Here is a 23,864-nt window from a genome sequence, read left to right as displayed (position 1 = left end):
GAAGGGGAAGGGCCTCGCGGGCCCCCATCAGTCCCTTCCTTTGTGTCTAAGCTTTCCTGATTATGAGGGCTTATGTTCCCTGCTTTTTCCCATATTTCCAAATATAAAGATCCCTTAACTGGGAGACATCCAGCAGCCTTAAAAAGCTGCTGAATTAGCCAAAAACATTGCTCATGTTCCTTAGAGAGGCTGTTACTTTCCCTTACATCCCACTCCCTAGAGGAGCTGCTGTAACACACGCAGGGAAACTTCCTGTTCTTTAGATAAACCAGAGCCCATTCTTGCTATTAAAAGGCTCCTTTTTACTTTTGATTGTTGTCTTTTCAGATTCCACTGTCAGTGCTGAACCCTCACTAGTTAGCTGTTGGGGAATATTATGTGCTGGGTCAAAATGTGCTGTTGGTGAAAGACTGTCAGGGTGAGGGGTACCGGATTTTCCGAGTACCCTAGCCCTGCTTATGGGTTTCAGGTTCTGCCCAAGCATTTAGGACTGTGAGGGGGTCTCATAGGGTTAGGTGACCAACCTTCATATGGCACTTCCCAGACAAGCCTGAAGTTAGAATAAGTCATTTTGGTGGTTCATATAACGCCTCTGCACGTCTCAGGAATTGATCTCAGACACCCTTGCAAGTTTCAGACTCACGTGGGAACACCCAATTTCTCAGGCCCAGGGGAGGAAGTGCCTTTTGCCTTTGGAGCTTGGCTAATGCCAGAAGCTGTCATACAAAACCTGTGACTAACACTAAATTCTTCTGGAAAGTCATCTTCGGAGTCTGGTCGAAACTGAAACATTCATTCACCATCAGCTTTTCCTTATGCAGGTGGACAGAGGGAAAAGGCAAAATCCAAAGAACTGTAAGAGGCGGCTTGAAAGAAAGAATTTGCTGAGATGCTTGTAAAATAGCCCTGTAACTAGTTGCTGTTGCTGTTTTTAAACCTGATTAAAGGAAAAGTCTTTGCTCTTTCTCCCAAGCCTAGATCTAGTTGGGGGGGTTGTGCCACAGGGGTGGGCTCGTGAGTGTGTTTACAGTGTGCCTCTCGTTGCGTGGACTTTTGCTTATGGCTGGCGGGAAACCTAGTGTTCTGATCCGATCCACATTCCATCAGCTCTACTCTTCGGTGTCTCCTAGTGGTGAGTGCCCTGTGGCTCTTAATTTCTCCACCTGTACCTGTGAGATTTCAGGGAATGCTTGGGAGATAGAGCAAAGCTGCTGCTTCCTAAAGAGGGTACAATGCAAAGCACCAGCCAAAGAGGTCGACCTTGAAGAAATCCCATTTTCTTTGAAATCTAACACACTGTATGACATTACCAAAAAGCACTCTGTGTCATCTGTCCTTACCTGAGCTGATGCGCACACTGGAAGCAAGTTGGTGTGTTGTCCACAACTTTGGCTCATAGCCCTGTGTCCCTGTTCCTGGGTGCCAGATGATACAGGCCCTGGCCCACTGGGTAGGTCTGTTGTGGCTGCCATGAATAAATTCACACCCACAGGAACCCAGAAGTCCTGTGGAGAAAAAGGGTCAGCGTGGCCACTCTCTAAGTCTGAGAGAGGACCCTGAGTCCTGCCTGGGCAGGCTTTATTGATTTTCTGGGTACAGTCTATGGAGGAAGGTCCTCATTTACTAAGCACAGGTTCCCTGTTGGTAATTGCCTTTTACAGATAACAAAGTAAAGCAAGTTGCTAACAACTTCAAAGAGTAGGATGTTGCAGGTCAAGGGGGAAAGTGGTTGAACTGCTTACACTTCATACCTGGGAGGTTTAGCAAAGATTTGAGGCAGTTACTTTAAAAATAAGCGGTAAACATTTGTTGCCTCAATTCAGGGTGAGGGAGTTTTAGCAAAATCAAGCCTCATAGCAGCCTAGTACAATGCAGGCCTGATTCCTCATGGGAGAACCTATCTGTGAGCGAGTGTCCTGTGTGCCCAGTTGTTCTGCATTGGATTTTCCGAGTCATGGGCTGGACTACATTCCCCATGCCAAGTGGACCAGTTCACTTGAGTGTACCCCTTTGACAAGCTCACCCTGAGCAACTGCCATGATAGCTGAGCCTTAGGCTGGCTTTCCCAGAGTCATGGGAGTAACTTCCCACGGTCCCCTTGGTAGACATTCATATTACCCTTACAAAACATCCAAATATACTTTCTTGCTCCGGTTGTACTCTTTCTTCCATTAGTACCCTAAACCCCAAATTATCTCCATTTGAGTGAAAAATGCAAGGTCAAGTCTGAACACCGAATTTGTGATACAGAACATGAAGTAGCATAAATTCCCCTACACATTATCAGTGACACAGTGTTTTGCAGAATGTAGAGAGTGTGGGAGATCTGAAGCAGGGAGGTCAGTTAAGAGATCTTGTAGCTGGTCCAGGTGAGAGACAGTGGGGGTTGAACTATTGTGGTGACTGAGAAAATGAAGAAATGTGGGCATATTCCACATGGGTTGGATGAGCTGGTAAGCTCTGCTAATGGACCAGAGGTGAAGACTCAGAGATGAGGAAAATAACCTAGGTTCTGGTGATTAGGATTGAATACCTGGGTTCGTGGAAGCACTGTTTATTCATTTGAAAACTTTTGTCCAGGGATGGTACTGCATATAATGTAAAATCTGAGATGCACATTGGACGTCCAAGTGGAACCATCAGGGACATAACTCTGAGGCCCAGAAGCACTTTATACACCCAGTGCTCCAAGTTTGTATCGGGGGCTGAGTGTGTAGGCACCCTTGGCTTAGCAGGTACGAAGACTTCATACCCACAGAAACAAAACATGTGTTCAGCATAAACTATATTGTTTACCCACTCTAGGCACATCGACACTAGGGTGGGAACACTCCCCAAATCAAAGTTCCCAGATACCAGGCCCAGGCCCAACCTCACCAGGAGGCCTTTCTAAACACAGCGGTGTCCGTCCTGCTGTGCTGAGTCATTCATGCACAGTAGGTGTTATTTACCTACAGTGGGCACTGGTCATCCACCCACTGGTAGGATGAGACTGATACCATAATATCTGGGTTTAAGGTGTGCACGTAGCAAGAGAAACTATTACGAACCAGTATATGCCACCAAATTAGACAATGTGGAAGAAATGAATAAATTTTGAGAAACATACAATCTTCTGAAGCTGTATGAAGAAGAAGAAACTGCAAAGCTGAACAGATGTCTTACAACTAAGGAAATCAAAGCAGTCATTAAAGAAAAAAAAAAGAAAAACAAAAAAACCTCCGAACAAAAAAAAGTCCGGGACCAGATGGCTTCCCAGGTGAATTTTGCGCAACTGTGGTATCTGACCCCTTTCATCTCCCCAAACTACACCCCAAAGACAGTGAATGAGCTTAAGACAATTGCTGACCTGCAGAGAAGGGAAACAATAGGACACATCTACCTAGAAGTAAAAAGTTTTTGTCTGCCAATGTGAGAAATGTCATATTTATTTTGGCCACAAGGAGTGCCCCTTTCCTACCTATAAGCCATGCCACGTATCCGCAAAGGAACCCCACTGAGTAACTCAGCACACTCCAGCCTTACATTCCAGCAGAAGCCCTGCAGCGCAATGGATATCACAACTCCAGATCAGATCCCTGCAAATTACCTCGGTTGATCAAAGAAGTCCTTTATTCCTAACTATGAAGGAACACAGGTTTGCCAAACGTACGAGGAAGATAAAAGAAAAAGAGGCAATGAATACACAGAACTATTTCCGGGTGCGGGGAACCCAGATATAACACAGGAAACAGAAGAGAATTTTACCAAAATTTCAAATTTATATTCTCAGAAATGTAAGGGAAGAAAATGGATTTATAAAACAAAAATGTATACTATAGAAGATATTAGAGGACAGATCAAGTTCTTGCAAAATAGAAATATTACTGCAAAATTAAAAACATTAAACATGCAGAGGTGAGAACAGACTCCCCCCCGCCTCACCCAGGCTGTGATAGAACTTGGAACATGTGGCTGGTTCATAGCCCACTTGTACCCCCCCTAAAGCCCCCCTTTGCCACGCCCCCTCAGCGGGCAGGGATTCTCCTCGAGCGCTCTCCCGAACTCTCGCGAGAATTGGTCACTTTTTCTGTCTCCAGGTCCCACCTTCCATTTTCCGGTTCCATCTCAGAGCCAACCACCAGCCGCCTGCTGCTGAACGCTGAAGCACCACCCCTCTGTGGTGTTGCTGAGTCATAGGGCAGACGCGGCAAGGCTACCCAGCAAGTCCAGCTCCAGCTTGTAGGAGATCTTGCCTTTGGTGCCCTGACCCCGCACCTGCGCTACTGGACATGGCGACAGCATTCACGCCCTGGCATGTGCGTCACAACTATGATCCCGAGTGTGAGGCCGCCATCAACAACCTGGTCAACTTGGAGCTGTATGCCTCCTACGTGTACTCGTCCATGGCCTCCTACTTCGACCGTGAAGACGTGGGCTTGAAGCACTTCAGCCTGTTCTTCCTTCGGCAGTCCAACAAGGAGAGGGAGCACGCGGAGAAGCTGTTGTGGCTGCAGAAGCAGCGTGGCGGCAACCTTGGTCAGTGCAACATCTCCAGGCCTCAGGGAGAGAACTGGGAGAGCAGCCTGAGGGTCATGGAGAGCGCCTTTCACCTGGCGAAGGGAGTGTACCAGAGCCTGCTGAATCTGCAGCAGCTGGCCACCGAGAAGAAGGACGGCCACGTCTGTAACTTCCTCAAGCATCAATACCTGCATGAGCAAATGATGTTCATCCACGAGTTGGGGGACCATATCACCAACCTGCGCAAGCTGGCGGCCCCCGAAGACAGCCTGGCAGAGTCCCTCTCTGACAAGCTCACTCTGGGTGACAGCAAGAACTGAGCCAGGACTGCTTTCCTGATAGATGCGGGGTGACTTGCCCTGGTCTCCCCGCCGAGCATGCCTGTTGCCATATTGCCCCAAAATGTTCAGCCAAGTTTTTATGTTCGAGTTTTATCAATCCTTCCAAAAGTTGTTGGTTGCTGAATAAGTAAAGGCGTTCCATTGATTTGTGTGTGTAGAATCCTTGCTGTTTAAGTTTTATAACAGGCGTACAGGATAACTTCAGTCTCCCATGTCCCATGCCCTGCAGCTCGAGATCTTCAGGGATGGAGGAGGAGGTGTTCCCTGGACCCTGGATGGACATATGGAGTATTCACTGATCTGTGGAGGAAGGTGGTGCCATACTGTGGGACACTGGGTATAGGGAGGAGGTTTGCTGTGGCCTTGGATGGAGGAAGGAGTATTCCCTGGGCCCTGAATGGAGGGAGAGTGTATTCTCTTGGTCCCAATTGGAGGGACAAAGTATTCCCTAGGCCATCAATGGAGGGAGGAGCATTCTCTGTGACCCAGGTTGAGGGAGGACTACTACCTGGGCCCTGGATGCAGAGAGGGGGTATTCCCTGGACGGTGGATGGAGGACGGTGGATATCCTGGGCTTTGATGGAGGGGGGGTTATTCACTGGGACATGAATGGAGGGAGGAGTTATTCCCTACACCCTGGGTGGAGGGAAAGGGTATTTCCTGGTCCTGGAGGAGGGTGAGGCTATTCTGTGGGACACTGGATGGAGGGAGGGGTGTTCCCTGGACCCTGGATGGTGAGAGGGGTATCTAGAAGATGGATGGAATGAAGTTGTTTTCCTTGAACCCTGGAGGAGGGTGGTACATTCTTTGGGACCCTGTTTGGAGGAAGGCCATATTCCCTGGGACCTGAATGGAGGGAGGCAGTATTCCCTGGACCGTGGATGGAGGGAGGGCATACACCTTTGACCCTATAGGAGGGTGGGGCTATTTTGTGGGACACTGGATGGAGAAAGGTGTATCCCTAGGGCTCTGGAAGGAGGGAGCAGTATAACTTGGACCCTCGATGCAGGTGGAGCTATTCCCTGAACCCTTTATGGAGGAAAGGAAATTCCCTGTACTGTGAATGGAGGGAGAGTGTATTCCCTGAACCCTGGAGTGGTGTGGGACATTCCCTGGCACCCAGGTTGGGGGCAGAGGATATTCCCTGAGCCCGGCATGAAGGGACTGGCATTCCATGGCACCCAGTTAGGAGGGAGGGTGTTTTCCCTGGACCCTGGATGGAGGGCTGAGGTATTCCCTGCACCCTACATGAAGATAGCAGTGTTTTCTGGGTCCTAAATGAAGGGAGTATATATTCCCTGGACCCTGAATGGACAGAGCAGGTGTTCCCTGGACCCTGGATGGAGTGAGAGGGTTTTCCTTGAGACCCTGGAAAATGCAGAATTTATCTGCTCCTTAGAAACCATGTGGTATATGGCAGGGGTGGTCAGGTGGATGGTCTGGGGCCCTAGTGAAAACAGATGCATGTCCATGCTGAAAATACAAAGCCTGGCCTTAAAATTATTGGTGTGCTTGTCACTAGAGACACAATAAGGAGACACGGATTAGGCAAGAATTAGAGGGTTTCTTACATTTTACCTGAAGATTTTTAGTTTAGTAAAGTATGCAATTGTTAGTGCTTCTAAACAATACCTGGGTACCAAAATGAAGACCCCAGAAGCCATCTTGGCAGAGTACCCCTTTGACAAGCTCGCCCTGAGCAACTGCAATGATACCTGAGCCTTAGGCTGGCTTTCCCAGAGACATGGAGTGACTTCCCACCTTCCCCACGCTGGTCATGCATATTACCCTGACAAAACATCCAAATACAGTTTCTTCCTTTGGTTTTACTATTTCTTCCATTAGGGCAACATGATACCCCAAAGCCCAAATTATCTCCGTAGGACTGAATAGTACAAGGTCAAGGCCGAAGGTCACATTTCTGATATTGAATATGAAGTAGCATAAATTCCCCTGCACATTATCAGTGACTCAGTTCTTTTAAGAATGTAGAGAGCGGGGGAGAGCTGAAGCTGGGAGTCCACTTAAGAGATCTTGTAGCTGGTCCAGGTGAAAGGCAGTGGGGCTTGAACTATTGAGGTGACTGAGAAAATGAAGAGATGTGGGCAAATTCCACACAGATTGGATGAGCTGATAAGTTCTGCTTACGGACCAGAGGTGAAGAGTGAGACATGAGGAAAACAACCTAGGTTCTGCAGATTAGAATTGAAAACCTGGGTTGATGGTAGCGCAGTTTATTGATTTACAGAGTTTTTGGCCAGGACCATATCTGGGGTAGAAAGGTGGTATTGCCATATTATGTGAAACCTGAGATGCGCATGGATGTCCAAGGGGAACCATCAGGGACATAACTCTGAGGCCCAGAAGCACTTTATACACCCAGTTCTCCAGGTATGTATCGGGGGCTGGGTGTTGGCACCCTTAGCTTAGCAAGTACCAAGACTTCATCCCCACAGAAACAAAACAAGTGTTCAGCATGAACTATATTGTTTACCCACTCTAGGCACACTGACATGCTCATCAATTAGGAAAGGTGGGAACACTCCCCAAATCAAAGTTCCCAGATCCCAGGCCCGAGGCCCAGCCTCACCAGGAGGCCTTTGTAAACACAGCAGTGTCCGTCCTGCTGTGCTGACTCACTCATGCACAGTAGGTGTTATTTACCCCCAGTGGGCACTGGTCATCTACCCACTGGTAGGATGAGACTGACACAATAATATCCGTGCTTAACGTGTGCAAGTAGCAAAAGAAACTATTACGAACCAGCATATGCCACCAAATTAGGCAATCTGGAAGAAATGAATAAATTTTGAGAAACATACAATCTTCTGAGGCTGAATCAAGAAGAAACTGCAAAGCTGAACAGATGGCTTATAACTAAGGAAACCAGGGCAGTTGATAAAAAAACAAACAAACAAAAAAACCTCCCAACCAACAAAAGTCCTGGACTGGATAGCTTCACGGGTGAATTTTACCAAACAGTCCAAGAACACCTCTCCTTCTCTTGCTATTCAAAAACATTTCAAGAGCAGGGAATACAGCCAAGCTCAATTTACGAGGCTATTGAGGGTAAATATTTCTTCTGGAAGGAACATTCGTGATTACATGTATACACCATGGTCACGTGGTTTTGTTTTAGTAACATTTGTATTTAGAATTTTGGTATCTAAGTTCATGCACTAGGTGACCCTATAGTGTAATTTCCACTGCATTGTTGAATTCATTGGCATAAAGTTGTCCATTACTGATGAGTACATTTCTGAGCACAAATGTGTCCATTTTTTCCCACAGCAAGCAATTCTCCAACTTGCCATGTACCAACTGGGAGACCTAAAGTTCAGTAACGACAGGAACTACCTGGAGTTAGTCAGATCCCACAGGTTAAGCACTCGGTCCCACGAGATTGCCTCCCGTCCTGCACTTCAGGCACTGCTTGCAAGTCAGGTTCTCAGCTGTGCTTCTGGCCAACAGGCTATGAATTGGAAGTTTCTGTGACCTCCTCCTCAAGTTTGACAATTTTCTGGAACGGCTCACAGAACTCGGGAAAAGAGTTTACTGACTAGATTACCAGTTTATTATAGCAGGATACAACTCAGGATCAGCCAGGTGGAGGAGATGCATGGGCAAGGTAAGGCGAGAAGGAACACGGAGCTTCCCTGACTGCTCTAGTTGCATGGCCGTCACAGGACCTCTGTGTGTTCACCCACCCGGATGCTTCTGAACCCCTTCCTTTAGGGTTTTAATGAAGGCCTCATTACCATAGGCATGATTAACCAAAGCATTGGAAGTTCCTGATTAAATCAACCTCCAGGACCTCTCCCCTCCCCAGAGGTCAGGATGAAGGCCTGAAAGCCCCAAGCCTCTAATAACACACTTGGTTCCCCTGGAAACCGGCCCTCCATCCTTAGGTCCTTCCCAAAAGTTACCTCATCATCATAAACTCACTAATGGCTGAAAGGAGTGTGTTTTCAATAGCCTGAGTCCCCTTTCACCTTTATCACTCCACAGTCCTTTGCAAAGCTGGAGAGAGAAATCAAGGTTTATAACGAAGTAGGCTTCCATCACTCACATGCCTTCGAAAATGAGAAAGGTTTGAGGACCTCTGGCCGGGAGCTGTCAGAGGGGAGGTGGCGGGGGGCAGGCGGGGTGCTGGAGAAAAGAAGGTGAAGGGATTAGCCGAAGAACACACAGGCAGGAGCCCTGGACCCACACAAAGGTATGGGAGTGGCCTGGTGGGGGGTGGGGGCTGCGTGGAGGCGGGACAAGGGGCAAAAAGTGGGGACCACTGTAATAGCACAGAGGACAAGAAACAGAGGAAAACAGGCTAAAGGTCAGGTGCTCGGAGCAGGTTCTCCAGGCTGTGATGGAACGCGCAACATGTTGATGGCGCTCTGCCCACTCGCCCCCCCCCCCCGAAGCGCCCCCCGGAGGCCCCCCTTCCGCTGCGGCCCGCCCAGGGGCTCCTCTCGAACCCCACCCTCTCCAACCCTCGCGAGAGTACTGCTCCCCTTCCGTCTTCTGGCCCCATCTTCCATTTTCTGCCGCCGCCCGGGAGCCCACCGCAGCCACCTGCGGCCCAGCGCCTGAGGACGCCCGTGTCCGGCAGCTCCGGTTGCCCACCGCGGGGTCCTCCCGAGGTGCCCACTGCCACCGCTGCTGACCGAGCCTGCAGCTACCCTCAGCGACCAGCATGGGGCTGATCCGGGGCCCACGCCGCAGCCACAGCCACAGCCGCCTTCGCCCGCGTCGCCGCCCGATCCGCAGCCCGCCGCTCAGCCCTCGTCATGGCGCTCTGTTGGCCTTCTTGGCCGGAGAGCCGGACCTGCTAGCGCTGCTGCCCGCACCGCTCGCCCTGCTCCCGGAGCCGCCCACGGAGGGGCCCCCGCCGCCCCCGCCGCCCCCGCTGCCGCCGCCCGCGCCTCCCTTGCTGATTCTCCAGAACTACTACCACGAATGCGAGGCCGCCCTCAACAGGCACATCAACCTGGAGCTGCACGCCTCCTACGTGTACCTGTCCATGGCCTTCTACTTCGAGCGCCAGGAAGTGGCCTTGAAGCACTTCGCCACCTTCTTCTTGTGGCAGTGGAGGGAGGAATGGGGGCAAGCCCACTCGCTCTTGCGGCTGCAGAACCAGCGAGGGGGTCGCATCCGCCTGGGCGATATCCGGAGGCCTGACCGAAGCCGCTGGGAGAGCGGCCGGATGGCCATGAAATACGCCCTGCAGATGGAGAGGATGGTAAACCAGAGCCTGCTCAATCTGTTCCACCTGGCTGCCACCAAGAACGACGCCCACCTGTGCGATTTCCTGGAGCATCAGCACCTGCGCCAGGATGTGAAGTTCATCAGAAGCTTGGCAGCAAGTGTCCTCCACCTGCGCAAGCTGGGGGCCCCCGAAGATAGCCTGGCAGAGTACCTCTTCGTCAAGCTCTCCCTGGACGACAGCAAGAACTGAGCCTGGACTGCTTTGCTGATGGCCGCGGGGGTGACCTCGCCTGGTCCCCGTGCCGAGCATGCCTATGGCCGTATTGCCCTTGAAAAGGTTCAGTTAAGTTTATATGTTCGAGTTTTGTTGTTACTTCCAAAAGTTATTGCTTGCTAAATAAGTAAAGGCATTTCTTTGATTCGTGTGTGCAAACTCCTTGCCGTTTAAGTTTTACAACAGGCATGCAGCAGTCACTTCAGTCACCCATGTCCCATCAGGAGCAGCTCGGGATCTTCCAGGGAGGATGGAGGGCGGAGGTACTCCTAGGAACCTGGATGGAGGAACTGGGTATTCCCATATCCCTGGAGGAGGGTGGAGCTCTTCTGTGGGACAGTGCATGGAGCGAGGGGGTATCCTGGGACCCTGGATGGAGGGAGAGGGTATTCCCTGGGCCCTGAGTGGAGGGAGGAGGTGTTATGTGGACCGTGGATGGAGGGAGGGGGCATTCCCTAATCCCTCGCCATAGGGATGGGGCATCTCTGGGATGCTGGATGGCGGGAGATGGTATTCCCTGGGCTTAAATGGAGAGAGGAGCTTTCTGTGGTACCCAGTATTGTGGGTAGAGTATTCTCTGGACCCGGGATGGAGGGAGAGGGTATTCCCCGGGCTCAAATGGACGGAGGAGCATTCTCTGGTACCCAGTATTTTGGATGGAGTATTCTCTGGACCCTGGATGGAGAGAGGGTATTTCCTTGGCCACAATAGAGGGACGAGGTATTCCCTCCGCCCTGGATGGAGGGAGGGTTATCCCTGGATGCTGAATCAAGCGAGGTCCCATTACCTGAACCCTGGAGGAACATGGACTATTCTGTGGGACACTGGGTGAGGGAGAGGCATTCAACAGCCTCTTCCCTTGAAGTGGGCTGCCTTTGGCCTCACCAATGCCACCAGTTACTCCATAACACATTTCATTCATGTCCTTAATGTTAGGTTTGTCTTTGCACTCAATCCCTCTTGTTGTTGTGTGTGTGTAAACACATACACACACATAGGGGCATGCTTACATATACACATACACACACACACACACACACACACACTATAAATGGCATCGCTGCCAATGGTTTGGAAGAAATCAGCACTTTTCTGGCTGGACAAACTCAAGGGATATCATTACCAATGGAGAATCAAGTCATACAGCTGACAGGCCTTGGCAGGTCAATGAGCCTTTCCTCTTGAGTGGTTTGTCATGTAAGAAACCAGAACTTGAGAACTCCATCCACATAAGCACAAGCAAAGTGTTTATATTTGACCTAAAGAATGTGTCCCAACCCATCGATTGACACTGAAATAAATTAAGTTTAAAATCATTTTGGCAGAAAGCTACTAAATAATCAGATATTTCCTAGGAATTTGAAATTCCCGAAATGTGTTTAACTGACCTGGAATACTGAGGGGATTTTGTTTCTTTGTGTGTTTTTTGGTTTTGGGAAAATGGCAAAAGCCTTCAAGGAAATAAACCAAAAGGACATTGTTCACTCTTCAAGCAGGAGCAAAACCTGAAGAATGAAAAGCTCAGAAGGAAGGTCATATATGTGAATGGCACACAGAAAACACTACACAAAACCTCCTTTTGTAAGTAGTGTTTTTTGCTGAGCTTCAACATTGGCTAGTTGAGGTTATATTTTTATGAATGAGAAAATCAGCATATAAACCATTGAGAGTATGAGAAAAAGTTAAAAAACTAAAAATGAGAGGAAATTACTCATGCCAAATCATGAAGAAAAATGATTACATTAAAAACTTCTTCTATTAACACTCCAGGTCAATATTACAATAAGGCATAAAAAATTTTATAAGGATTATACTTTTACCCTAACTTTTTTGGAAAAACTTACAATTGCTTTTAGTGAAACAAAATATCTATAGCCGTAACCACGACAATTCTGGATCTGTAGGATAACTTACATAATTGCACCAAATATATTTTCCCTAAACAGAATTCTTATGGAGGAAAAGGTATGAGCACTTCTGGAGCATTTTCTTTATTTGTGACAATAGAAAGAAAAAATTTAAATATAATATTATTGAATACATGTGAATATTTTGAGGTAAATATACCACAGCACATTCTTATTATCAACTCATGAGCAACTCTCTTGATATTACATGTATATATATTCTGTTGGTGAACACAGGGAACTGAAACAGACTCTTGGGCCCATGAGATTCAAGTCACTGCCAGTTGCACTCAGTCAGCACAGAGCTGGACTTACAGTAGGTGCAGAATAGGTACTGATTAGACACATGGTATGTTCGTGTCATTCTAACTCGCTGTTCTTTATCTGTACTTGTTCTTGAGTTCACCTCTAACTGAACTACAACAGTATGGTGAGGGCCAGAGGGAAGGGGGTGGGGGTAGGTGGAGGTGGGCAAAGGGGGAAAGAGGAGGAAAATGTGTAATATTGTCAACAGTAAAGAAGTTTAAAAAAGAGAAACAGAGAAAAATTATTGGCAGCACTTTCAGGATTATCTCGCTCTCTTTATAGGTCACCACAGCCACACAGATACAGTGAGCACCATTGCACCACTTTTGATTCAAGCTGAGTGTGATTGCTGCTCACTGGCCTGTCCAAGTGTACAAAACACAATTGTCCCATGTCCATGCATATAGTCACATTGACTGATTTCATCAGCTTCCTAAACTTTCCTCTTAAAATTTCCTGTTCAAATGATTGTGAAATAAAAAATACTTTAATAGAATGAAACTTCAGCCCCTCGAGTTATTGAAATTAGTGAGACCTTTAATGGTACTTCATGAAACCAGATAACTACATCAGAGTAGTGTATCACTTTGCTGTTCACAAGTTAATAAAAAAAAACCCCAGACAATGTTAAAATAATTCCTTCCACTACCTGAAAGCACCCTTACTTTGTGAATCATCCAAAGAACTGAAATATGCCAACTGTTTCATAATGAACAGTGACTGAGACCTGAGATGGTACACACATACCAGGGAATGAAGGCATGGCACTCAAAAGAGAACTTGAATCTCACCATACAGAGAAGAGACAGCAAATGTATTCCTAGAAGGGATTATATTTAAGAGAAGAAACATAATCTGAAGTGCAACCGAATCTTCTTAGTTTTAATATGATAGTTTCATTTGAGTATATTTATAAATTGTTAGTTTTATAGGTATAAAGGCATACTTTATAGCATAGAGATTTTTATACCATGTTTTATGTTTGTGCATATTAAAGTAAAATTATAACAATAATTTGTCACTATTGGGTGTCTGATTTTTTTTCCTTCTAAAGGAAACCCACATTAAACACATTCAACATCCAGTCCCATTCACTTGTTTTAATTTGGAAAAATAATGAGACATGATGAGAAATAATAAAATAAAGCTTTTAATAAGGCCTTCAACATTTTAATGAGTGTTTCTGAGCTCCTACTATGTGAAATTTAGTATCAAAGAAGTTAAACAGTGTTTGCCCTGAAGGAGCTCATGGTGCAGCCAAACTTTCCAAACTACCGAGAGAGGACTCCAGATCGGTGTCTCTCACTGCTAATTACAAGATGTGGGCTTGCTTGCTCACGTTGCTGACTCCCAATCACAACTTCTTTATCTGTACAATATGGCTGATGCTGCTAAAAATTTGACTGAGAAACTATCTGTAACAATGAGGTAATAGAGTGTCAACAGCCCAGAGACAGATGATATGAAGGATTGATAAGATAATACTGATTTTGGATTGCTATCACTTTTCACGGCTGCTTTATTAAATGAGTTTTATACGTATGCAAACACACACAGAGTAAGTCTCCAACTGCTGCTACTTATGATCGGCTTCCTTATAAAAATATATCATGAAGCCTACTGCATGTATTAATTTTTTAAAAAAGATTACACAGAACATTGAATAATACTTAGCTGCAAAAAAATGCATATGTGAGGAGTTTGTAGGACAAGTGTTTATATTAGGACCTATAAAGATACCTGGCATATACTAGGTACTCAATAGAAATAGATTGAATGAATGAATGCATGAAAGCTCATCACTGACACTGAGTCAGAACTTACTGTCTAAGATCTGTTGTGTAACTATTAGTTCTCTAACATTTTCAAAGGGTGAAGGGAACCGAAAGTCAAAACAGAGTCTTCCCAAATTAGAGCACTAGAATTTTTATTTGTTGACTCTGCATTTATTATGAAAAATACTGTGATGGATGATCTTATATCTCAACTTGACTGGATCAGGGTATACCCAGATATTTAATCAAACATTATTCTGTATGTGCCTGTCAGGGTGTTTTTCCATGAGATGACTATTTCGAATAGTACACTGAGTAAAGCACATTGTGTTCCTTACCATTGGTGGGCCACATCTAATCAGTTGAAGGCCTGAATAGAACAAAAATGCTGAGCCAACTCTGAGCAAGAAGGAACTCCTCATTCTCAACTGCCTTTGAGTGGGGAACACTGTTTCTTTCCCCTGCCTCCAGCTTCACTTCCTCAGTCCTGAACCTATTGGCCTTTGGACTGGACCTGCAACATCAGCTCTCCCGGGTCTCAAGCTCGTCAAATGCAGATTTGGGGATTTTGAGCTTTCATAACCACATGAGCCAATTCTTTAGTTTACAGACAGATGGGTAGATAACATTCTATCAGTTCTGTTTCTCTGGAGAACCCTAACTAGTACCAATACAGTATAAACACTGGCCACAAACATTTCAAAGAAACCTCATGCTATATATAGTCTTATGTTCATATTATTTGAAAAATGATCTTCTCTTACGTTTTCTCATTATGTGTTTTTATTTCATTTGATACTGCTCATTAAAGAAAAACTGGCAGGAATATTTTATTTGCACATATGTATATTCCCTGCTTGGAATTTTGAGGTTCCCAGCCCATGCTTATCATTGATTTCCCTCAGAAAAGATAGTTTTGAAACCTTAGGTAGAAGACAAGTATAAGGATGAATTATTACATAATACTGGAACATAATGAGAAACATTCTACCAAATCAAGGTTTCTTCTATTTAAACAGATTCTTACAGTGAGGTCTCCCATGAAATCTCCCAAAGAAATTTGGAAAGTCTACAATTAGACTAAACACTGATGTAAGGAAATATAGATTAAAATTTTACATGGTTGAGAAAGTGATCATGTAGTTCTTTTTTCCTATCCAAAATGTGTATATTGGGATGGCCCCCCACGCCTCTTGACTGAGGGTGCTTTTAGTGCTACTTCCTTCTGAAGCAGCATCCTTCTGTCAGCCTTGCTTTTCCTCCTGTAGGCTGACAGAGGACAATGCAGCAGACACACACAAAACTACCATTTGCGCATGGCTAAAGACGTTGCTGATGATACATTTCACATCCATGAAGTAGGAACTGGGGATCTACACCAGGGGCTTCTTTCTTGTGTTTCCCCTTCTCCTCTTCTGGAGAGGGATGAAGGAGATCCTTAGCGAGAGGCACGTTGGCGTGGGGAGGTGGTCACCACCAGAAACGTGATCATGTACTTCTTTTCTATGTCTAATGTATGATTCTATCATTACAATCAACACATCAAGTAGACACCGTTATTACTCCATGTTTACATAATCACAAGCTGAATGCCTCTAAAGCTGATTACATCAGTGTACATTGTGATATTTGATCCTTAGTTTTCTTCCTAAACACTGATTGAGGGTGGGCTAGTTGGAGGAGGGCAAAGGGGGAAAATCGGGACAACTGTCATAGAATAACAATAAAATATGTAATAAAAATGAATTAGCATAAGCTTCCAAAGAGAAATAGACAACTCGAAAAAGGTACAGTAATCAAAACCATGGGAGTAAAACTTTAAGTGACAGTAGGCATGTTATTCCTAACGATCGAACCATGTGAGAGCACGTATAATGGTCTGTCACTCTGTGTTGTGTCTTGAGAACAGAGCCACGTTCGATTCTTCTGTGTATCTCCACAACCAGTGTCCAACACATATTCCCTGATCCCTGGAGGAGGGTGGGGCGATTCTGTAGGACACTAGATGGAGTGAGCGGGTATCCTGGAGTCCTGGGTTGAAAGAGAAGAGTATTTCCTGGGCCCTGAATAGAGGAAGGGGGTGTGTGATGGACACTGGATGGAAGGAGGGGCTGTTACTGGGACCATGGGTGGAGGGAGGAGGTATTCCCTGGGCCCTGAATGGAGGGAGGAGGTATTCCTTGGACACTGGATGGGGGGAGGACATATACCCAGGAACCTGAGTGGAGGCCTTGGTATTCATTTAACCCTGGATGAGCGTGGGTCTATTTTATGGGACCGTGGATGGAGGGACAGCATATTACATGGAACCTGGATGGAGAGAGGTTGTGTTTCCTTGGGCCTTGAATGCACGGAGGGGATATTCCCTGGAATCTGGATGGAGGGTGGGGGTATTCCCCGGACCGTAGATGGAGCCCAGGGGTATTTTCTGGTGCTGAATGGAGGTAATATGTCTTCCCTGGACCCTGAATGGACAGAGCAGGAATGCCCTGGACCCTGGATGGAGTGAGAAGGTTTTCCTTGAAACCCTAGAGGAGCGCTGGAAACTGCAGAATTTATCATCTCCTTAGAAACCATGTGGTATATGGCAGTGGACGGACACATGGATGGTCTGAGGCCCGGGCAAAAATAAATGCGTGTCCATGTTGAAAATACAAACCCTGGCCCTAAAATTATTGGTGTGCTTGCCTCTGGAGGAACAAGGAAGAGAATGAGATTGGGAAAGAATTAGAGGGTTATTTACATTTTACCTGAAGATTTTTAGGTTACTAAAGTATGCAAATGTTCAGGTTTCTTAAAAATACCTGGGTAGCAAGATACAGACCCCAGCAGTCATCTTGGCAGAGGACTGATGCGGACCCAGGCCCAAGGAGTCCCTGTCTTGTGGCTGCGATGAACAAATTCACGTGGACTACAGAAGTCCTGTGGAGAAAAAGGGAAGGTATGGCCACTCTCTAAGTGAGAGAGAGGACCCAGACCCCTGCCTGGATAGGCTTTTATTGCTTTTCTGGGTACATTACACAGAGGAAGGTCCTCATGTGATAAGCACAGGTTCCCAGTAGGTGATTGCCTTTTAGAGATAACAAAGGAAAGAATGTGGCTAACTACTTCAAAGACAAGGAGGTTGCAGATCAAGGAGGAAAGTGGTGGAACTGGTTACACTCCATACTTGGGAGGTTTAACACTGACTTCAAGAAGTTACTTTAAAGATATGCAGTAAACATTTGCTGCCTAAATTCAGGGTGAGGGAGTATTAGCAAAAGCAAGCCTCATAGCAGCCTAGGTACAATGCAGGTCTGATTCCCCACAAGAGAACCTATCAGTGGGCGTGCCTCCTGTGTGCCCACTCATTCTGCACTGGATTTTCCAATTCAGGGGCTGGGCTAAATTCCCCATGCCACACAGACCAGTTCCCTGTAGAGTACCACTTTGACAAACTCACACTGAGCAACTGCCATGATAGCTGAGCCTTAGGCTGGCATTCCCAGGGACATGGGGAGCGACCTCCCACGATCCCCATGGTGGACATGCCTATTACCCTAAAAAAACACCCAAATATAGTTTCTTGTTTTTGTTGTACTCTTTCTTCCATTAGTGCCACATAGTACCGCAAACCCCAAATTATATCCATTGGACTGAAAAATACAAGGTCAAGGCTGAAGGTCAAAGTTCTGATACTGAACATGAAGTACCATGAATTCCTGGGTACATTATCAGTGACACACTGCTTCATGGAATCTAGAGGGTGGGGAAAATCTGAAGCTGGGAGGCCAGTTAAGAGATCTTGTAGCTGGTCCATGTGAGAGATAATTGGGGTTGAACTACTGTGGTGACTGAGAAAATGAAGAAATGTGGACACATTCCACATGGGTTAGAAGAGCTGATAAGCTCTGCTTATAGGCCAGAGGTGAAGAGTGAGAGATGAGGACAACGACCTACGTTCTGGTAATTAGAATTGAATACCTGGGTTGATGGAAGCACCGTATATTAATATGAGGACTTTTGTCCAAGGGGTGGGACTTCCATATTATGTAAAATCTGAGATGCCCATTGGATGTCCAAGTGGAACCATCACATACATATCTCTGAGGCCCTGAGGCTCTTTATAGACCCCGTGTTCCAGGTTTATATCGGGGGCTGGGTGTTTGGCACCCGTGGCTTAGCAAGTAGCAACACTTCATACACACAGAAACAAAACATGTGTTCAGCATAAACTATATTGTTTACCCACTCTAGGTACACTGACATGCTTATCAATTAGGAAAGGTGGGAACACTCCCCAAATCAAAGTTCCCAGATACCAGGCCCAAGCCCAACCTCACCAGGAGGCCTTTCTAAACACAGCAGTGTCCGTCCTGCTGTGCTGACTCACTCATGCACAGTAGGTGTTATTTACCCCCAGTGGGCACTGTTCATCCACCCACTGGTAGGATGAGACTGACACAATAATATCCATGCTTAAGGTGTGCAAGTAGCAAAAGAAACTATTACGAACCAGTATATGCCACCAAATTAGACAATCTGGAAAACGAATAAATTTTGGGAAACATACAATCTTCTGAAGCTGAATCAAGAAGAAACTACAAAGCTGAACAGATGCCTTACAACTAAGGAAATCACGGCAGTCATTAATGAAAAAACAAAAACAAAAAACCTCCCAACAAACAAAAGTCCTGGACTGGATGGCTTCCCAGGTGAAATTTGCACAACTGTGGCATCTGACCCCTTTCATCTCCCCAAACTACAACCCAAAGACAGTGAATGAGCTAAAGGCAATTGCTGACATGCAGAGAAGGGAAACAATAGGACACATCTACCTAGAAGTAAAAACTATTTGTCTACCAATGTCAGAAATATCATATTTATTTTGGGCACTTTCCTACCTATAAGCCATGCCACGTATCCATAAAGGAACCCCACTGAGTAACTCAGCACACTCCAGCCTTCCACTCCAGCAGAAGCCCTGCAGTGCAATGGACATCACAACTCCAGATCACATCCGTGCTTATTACCTCGGTTGATCACATAAGTCCTTTGTTCCTAACTATGAAGGAACACAGGTTTGCCAAACGTATGAGGAAGATAAAAGAAAAACAGACCATGAATACACAGAAGTACTCCCGGGCAGGGAGAACCCAGATATAACACAGGAAACAGAAGAGGATTTTACCACAAATTGAAATTCATATTCTCAGAAATTTAAGGGCAAAAAATGGATTTATAATACAAAAATGTCTACCGTAGAAGGAATTAGAAGACAGATAAAGTTTTTGAAAAATAGAAATATTACTGCAAAATTAAAAACATTAACTGTCAGGAGGTGAGAACAGACTCTCCCTGCCTCCCCCAGGGTGTGATGGAACCATGAAAATGTGGCTGCTACACGGCCCACTTGGACGCCCCTGGCACCCCACTTTGTGCCCCCCGCCCGCTCCAGGAATCCTCCTCGCGTCCTCTCCTGAACACTCGCGAAAATTGGTCACTTTTTCCGTCTTCAGGCCCAACCTTCTATTTTCCGGTTCCATCTCAGAGCCAACCACCAGCCGCCTGCTGCTGAACGCTAGAGCACCACCCCTCTGCGTCGCCGCTGACTCACTCATCCAGCAGCCGCTCCAGGCTACACCGCAGCTCCAGCTGGCGCTTCCAGGACATCTTGCCTTTGGTGCCCCGACTCTGCACCTGTGCTACCAGACATGGCGACTGCATTGGTGCCCTGGCATGTGCGCCAGAACTACCACCCCGAGTGTGAGGCCGCCATCAACAACCTGGTCAACTTGGAGCTGTATGCCTCCTACGTGTACATGTCCATGGCCTGCTACTTCGACCGGGAAGATGTGGCCTTGAAGCACTTCAGCCTGTTCTTCCTTCGGCAGTCCAACAAGGAGAGGGAGCACGCGGAGAAGCTTCTGGGGCTGCAGAGCCAGCGTGGCAACAACCCCTGCCTGTGCAACATCTCCAGGCCTGAGGGAGAGAACTGGGAGAGCAGCCTGAGTGTCTTGGAGTGCGCCTTGCAGCTGGCCCAGAGAGTGCACCAGAGCCTGCTGAATCTGCACCAGCTGGCCACCGAGAAGAAGGAGGGTCTCGTCTGTGACTTCCTGGAGCAGGACTACCTGCATCAACAAGTGATGTTCATCCAAGAGTTGGGGGACCATATCACCAACCTGCGCAAGCTGGCGGCCTCGGAAGACAGCCTGGCAGAGTCCCTCTCTGACAAGCTCACCCTGGGCGACGGCAAGAACTGAGCCAGGACTTCTTTCCCCTAGCGATGAGGTGACCTGCGCTGGTCACCCTGCCATGCCTGCCATTGCCATATTGCTGTATAAAAGGTTCAGTTAAGTTTTTATGTTCAAGTTTTATTATTACTTCCTAGTTATTGGTTGGTAAATAATTAAAGGTGTTTCATTGGTTCGTGTGTGGGAAACCCTCATCTTTTACGTTTTAAAGTAAGGGTGCAGGCGTCTCTTCACTCACCCATGCCCCGTCATGTGCAGCTGGGGATCTCCAGGGATGGAGGGAGGGGATATCTCGTGGCCCCTGGATGGAAATAGGTATTCAGTGGATCCTGGAAGGAGGGAGCAGTAATCCCTGGATCCTCATTGCAGTGTTGGGGTATTCCCTGAACCCTTTTATGGAAGAGAGGAAATTTCCTGGAGTGTGTATGGAAGGGGGTATATTCCCTGAACCCTGGAGGAGTATGGGACATTTCCAGGGAACCACATAGGGTGTAGAGGATATTCCCTGGGCCCTGCATGGAGTCAGGGGCATTTGTGGAACCCAGGTTGGAGGTGGGGTTATTCCCTGGATCCCGGATGGATGGAGGGTGTTTTCCCTGGTCCCTGAATGGAGGGAGGAGGTATTCCTTGGACCCTGCATGGGGGGAGGACATATACCCAGGACCTGGGAGGAGGACCTGGGTATTCATTGAATCCTGGAGGAGTGTGGGGCTATTTTGTGGGACCCTGGATGAAGGGAGACAATATTACATGGAACCTGGATGGAGGGAGGTTGTATTTCCTGGGACCTGAATGCAGGTAGGGGTTATTTCCTGGACTCGGGATGGAGGGCAGGGGTGTTTTCTGGTCCCAAATAGAGGGTGTATATCTTCCTTGGACCCTGAATGGACAGAGCAGGTGTTCCCTGGACGGTGGATGGAGTGAGAGGGTTTTCCTAGGGAAACCAAAGAATGCAGAATTTATCTACTCCTTAGAAACCATATGGTATATGGCAGCAGGAGGTCAGGTGGATGGTCTGGAGCCCTGGAGAAAATAGATGTGTGTCCATGCTGAAAACACAAAGCCTGGCCCTAAAATTATTGGTGTGCTTGCCACTGGAGAAACAATAAAGAGAGTGAGATTTCCCAAGAATTAGAGGGTTCTTACATTTTACCTGAAGGGTTTTAGTTTATTAAAGTATGCAAATATTAATGTTTCTTAACAACACCTGGGTAGCAAGATGAAGACCCCAGAAGCCTTCTTGGCAGAGTACTGATGGGGACCAAGGCCCAAGGGGTCCCTGTCTGGTGGCTGCGATGAACAAATTCACACGGACTACAGAAGTCCTGTGAGAAAAAGGGATGGCATGGCAGCTCTCTAAGTGAGAGAGAGGACCCTGACCACTGCCTGGGCAGGCGTTTATTGCTTTTCTGGGTACATTACATGGAGGACGGTCCTCATGTGATAAGCACAGGTTCCCAGTAGGTGATTGCCTTTTACAGATAACAAAGGAAAGAATGTTGCTAACTACTTCAAAGAGAAGGAGGTTGCAGATCAAGGGGAAAAGTGGTGGAACTGGTTACACTCCATACTTGGGAGGTTTAAAACAGATTTTCCGAAGTGACTTTAAAGATATGCAGTAAACATTTGCTGCCTCAATTCAGGGTGAGGGCGTTTTAGCAAAAGCAAGCCTCATAGCGGCCTAGGTACAATGCAGACCTCATTCCCCACGGGACAACCTATCAGTGGGCGTGCATCCTGTGTCCCGACTTGTACCCCACTTTATTTTCCAAGTCAGGGGTTGGTCTACGTTCCCCATGCCACATGGAATGGTGCCCTATATATCCCCCTTTCTTTTTAGATATGACTGCTCTAGATCCCGCAAAGCTTGCTACTTGCTGGTCTCTTACATAACCCTGGAGAAATAATTTGCAATTATAATTTGCAACTAATGCTCTGTGTACTTTGCAAATGTGTCAAAGTACACAGAGCATTAGTAGAATCAGTAAGCAACCATCAGCTACAAAGACTCACACTCTTACATTAAGTCCATGAAACCCATTTTTGGGGTTCAGCCAGCTAAGATTGTCACAGAGGATTTTAAAAACCTCCTGCTTAGTCAAGCATTCAATATCCTGCAGCTGCTGATGTAATTCTAGCTGCAATTTATCAATGTGTCCTTTTAAATTGGTAGAAAAAGTCCCTCTTAGGTGATGTTGAATAGCGCTCCAGGAGTACTGGCTGGAATTCCACTGGAGTGGGGTAACACACAGCTTGGAGAATCCTGGGTCAGGAGAGTCCAATGGGGCGCGGGTGGGTTGCCACCAGGGCAGCCTTTTCTATGATATGGCTTCACCGTCTTTGTCGGCAGCTCCAAAGGTCCTTCTGGAGAGGAAGCACAAGCATACCCTGTTTCCCAAGTTAATAGTGCAACTGGGCCTTCTCATTTTGCTTTCCCTAACGGGTCTTTGTATAAGACCAAGGCGTGTGGGATGTACGCCTGTTTTGCACAAGATGTTTGTCTATGGGTGACTTTAAATTATCATCAGAATTCAAAATCAATTCTATGTATATATTGCCAGCATGGTTACATTGCGGGCAGATGTTTCCTGACACCCCTTTTTTGTTTATTTAGTAGTGTTTTAAAGGTCTGGTGGGCTCTTTCAACAATTGCCTGACCTTTGGGATTATAGGGGATACCTGTTTTATGCCACATTCCCTGTTTATCTAAGAAAGCCTGAGTGGTTTGTGCAATATATCCCAGGCTATTATTAGTCTTGATTTCATATGGACGGCCTAAGTGGCTGAAGGCCTCAAGCTCTGACATTCTTTGCTGATTCCCCAGCCAGGGGAGGGGCCTATAGAGCACCTGAGTGAGTGTCTGCTGGGAAAGACAGGCCCCTGCTGTTTCTGCAAGCTGCAGTGAGTTTGAGCAGCCAGTTCATTACCGTATTGTTCTGAGGACCTGGTCGTTCCTAGGTTTAGAATTTGCAGTGTTTCAAACACTTAGATGCGTACCATTCCTCCTCTTTCCTTTCCACTTCCACTTCCCATGCCACACAGGATGTGGTATCTATCTTTCTCCTTTATTCCTTCTTCTCCTTCTCCTTCACAATCCTCCACTTTCTTTCCTTCACTTTCTTATTTCCTTCCTTACAGACTATCTACAACTTACTTCAACTTTCCACAACATACATAATCCACATAACATTCCAAAATGAGCATAATAAGTCTTTTAAAACTTAAGCCTGATTAGATTGCCAAACGTTTAAATTAAGGAGTATATTATGAAATGAATAGCAGGATAGTGAGCAACATCTGTTTGCCAAATTATTTGAGTTGCAATC

General features: G+C 46.6%; 3 pseudogenes; all 3 read left to right on the top strand.

Moving 5' to 3' along the window:
* The first annotated feature begins 4,022 nt into the window (after window positions 1-4,022).
* On the top strand, window positions 4,023-4,820 carry LOC112302003 (ferritin heavy chain pseudogene; annotated as a pseudogene).
* A 4,711-nt stretch (window positions 4,821-9,531) lies between these two features.
* On the top strand, window positions 9,532-10,293 carry LOC112302007 (ferritin heavy chain pseudogene; annotated as a pseudogene).
* Window positions 10,294-19,679: 9,386 nt separating this feature from the next.
* Window positions 19,680-20,549, top strand: LOC128780007 (ferritin heavy chain pseudogene; annotated as a pseudogene).
* Window positions 20,550-23,864: the final 3,315 nt, after the last annotated feature.

This window comes from Desmodus rotundus, chromosome X (assembly GCF_022682495.2).
Source record: "Desmodus rotundus isolate HL8 chromosome X, HLdesRot8A.1, whole genome shotgun sequence".
Lineage (NCBI taxonomy): Eukaryota > Metazoa > Chordata > Mammalia > Chiroptera > Phyllostomidae > Desmodus > Desmodus rotundus.
Note: the sequence above shows the minus strand (reverse complement) of the source record. Positions and strands in the feature narration are given on the sequence as shown.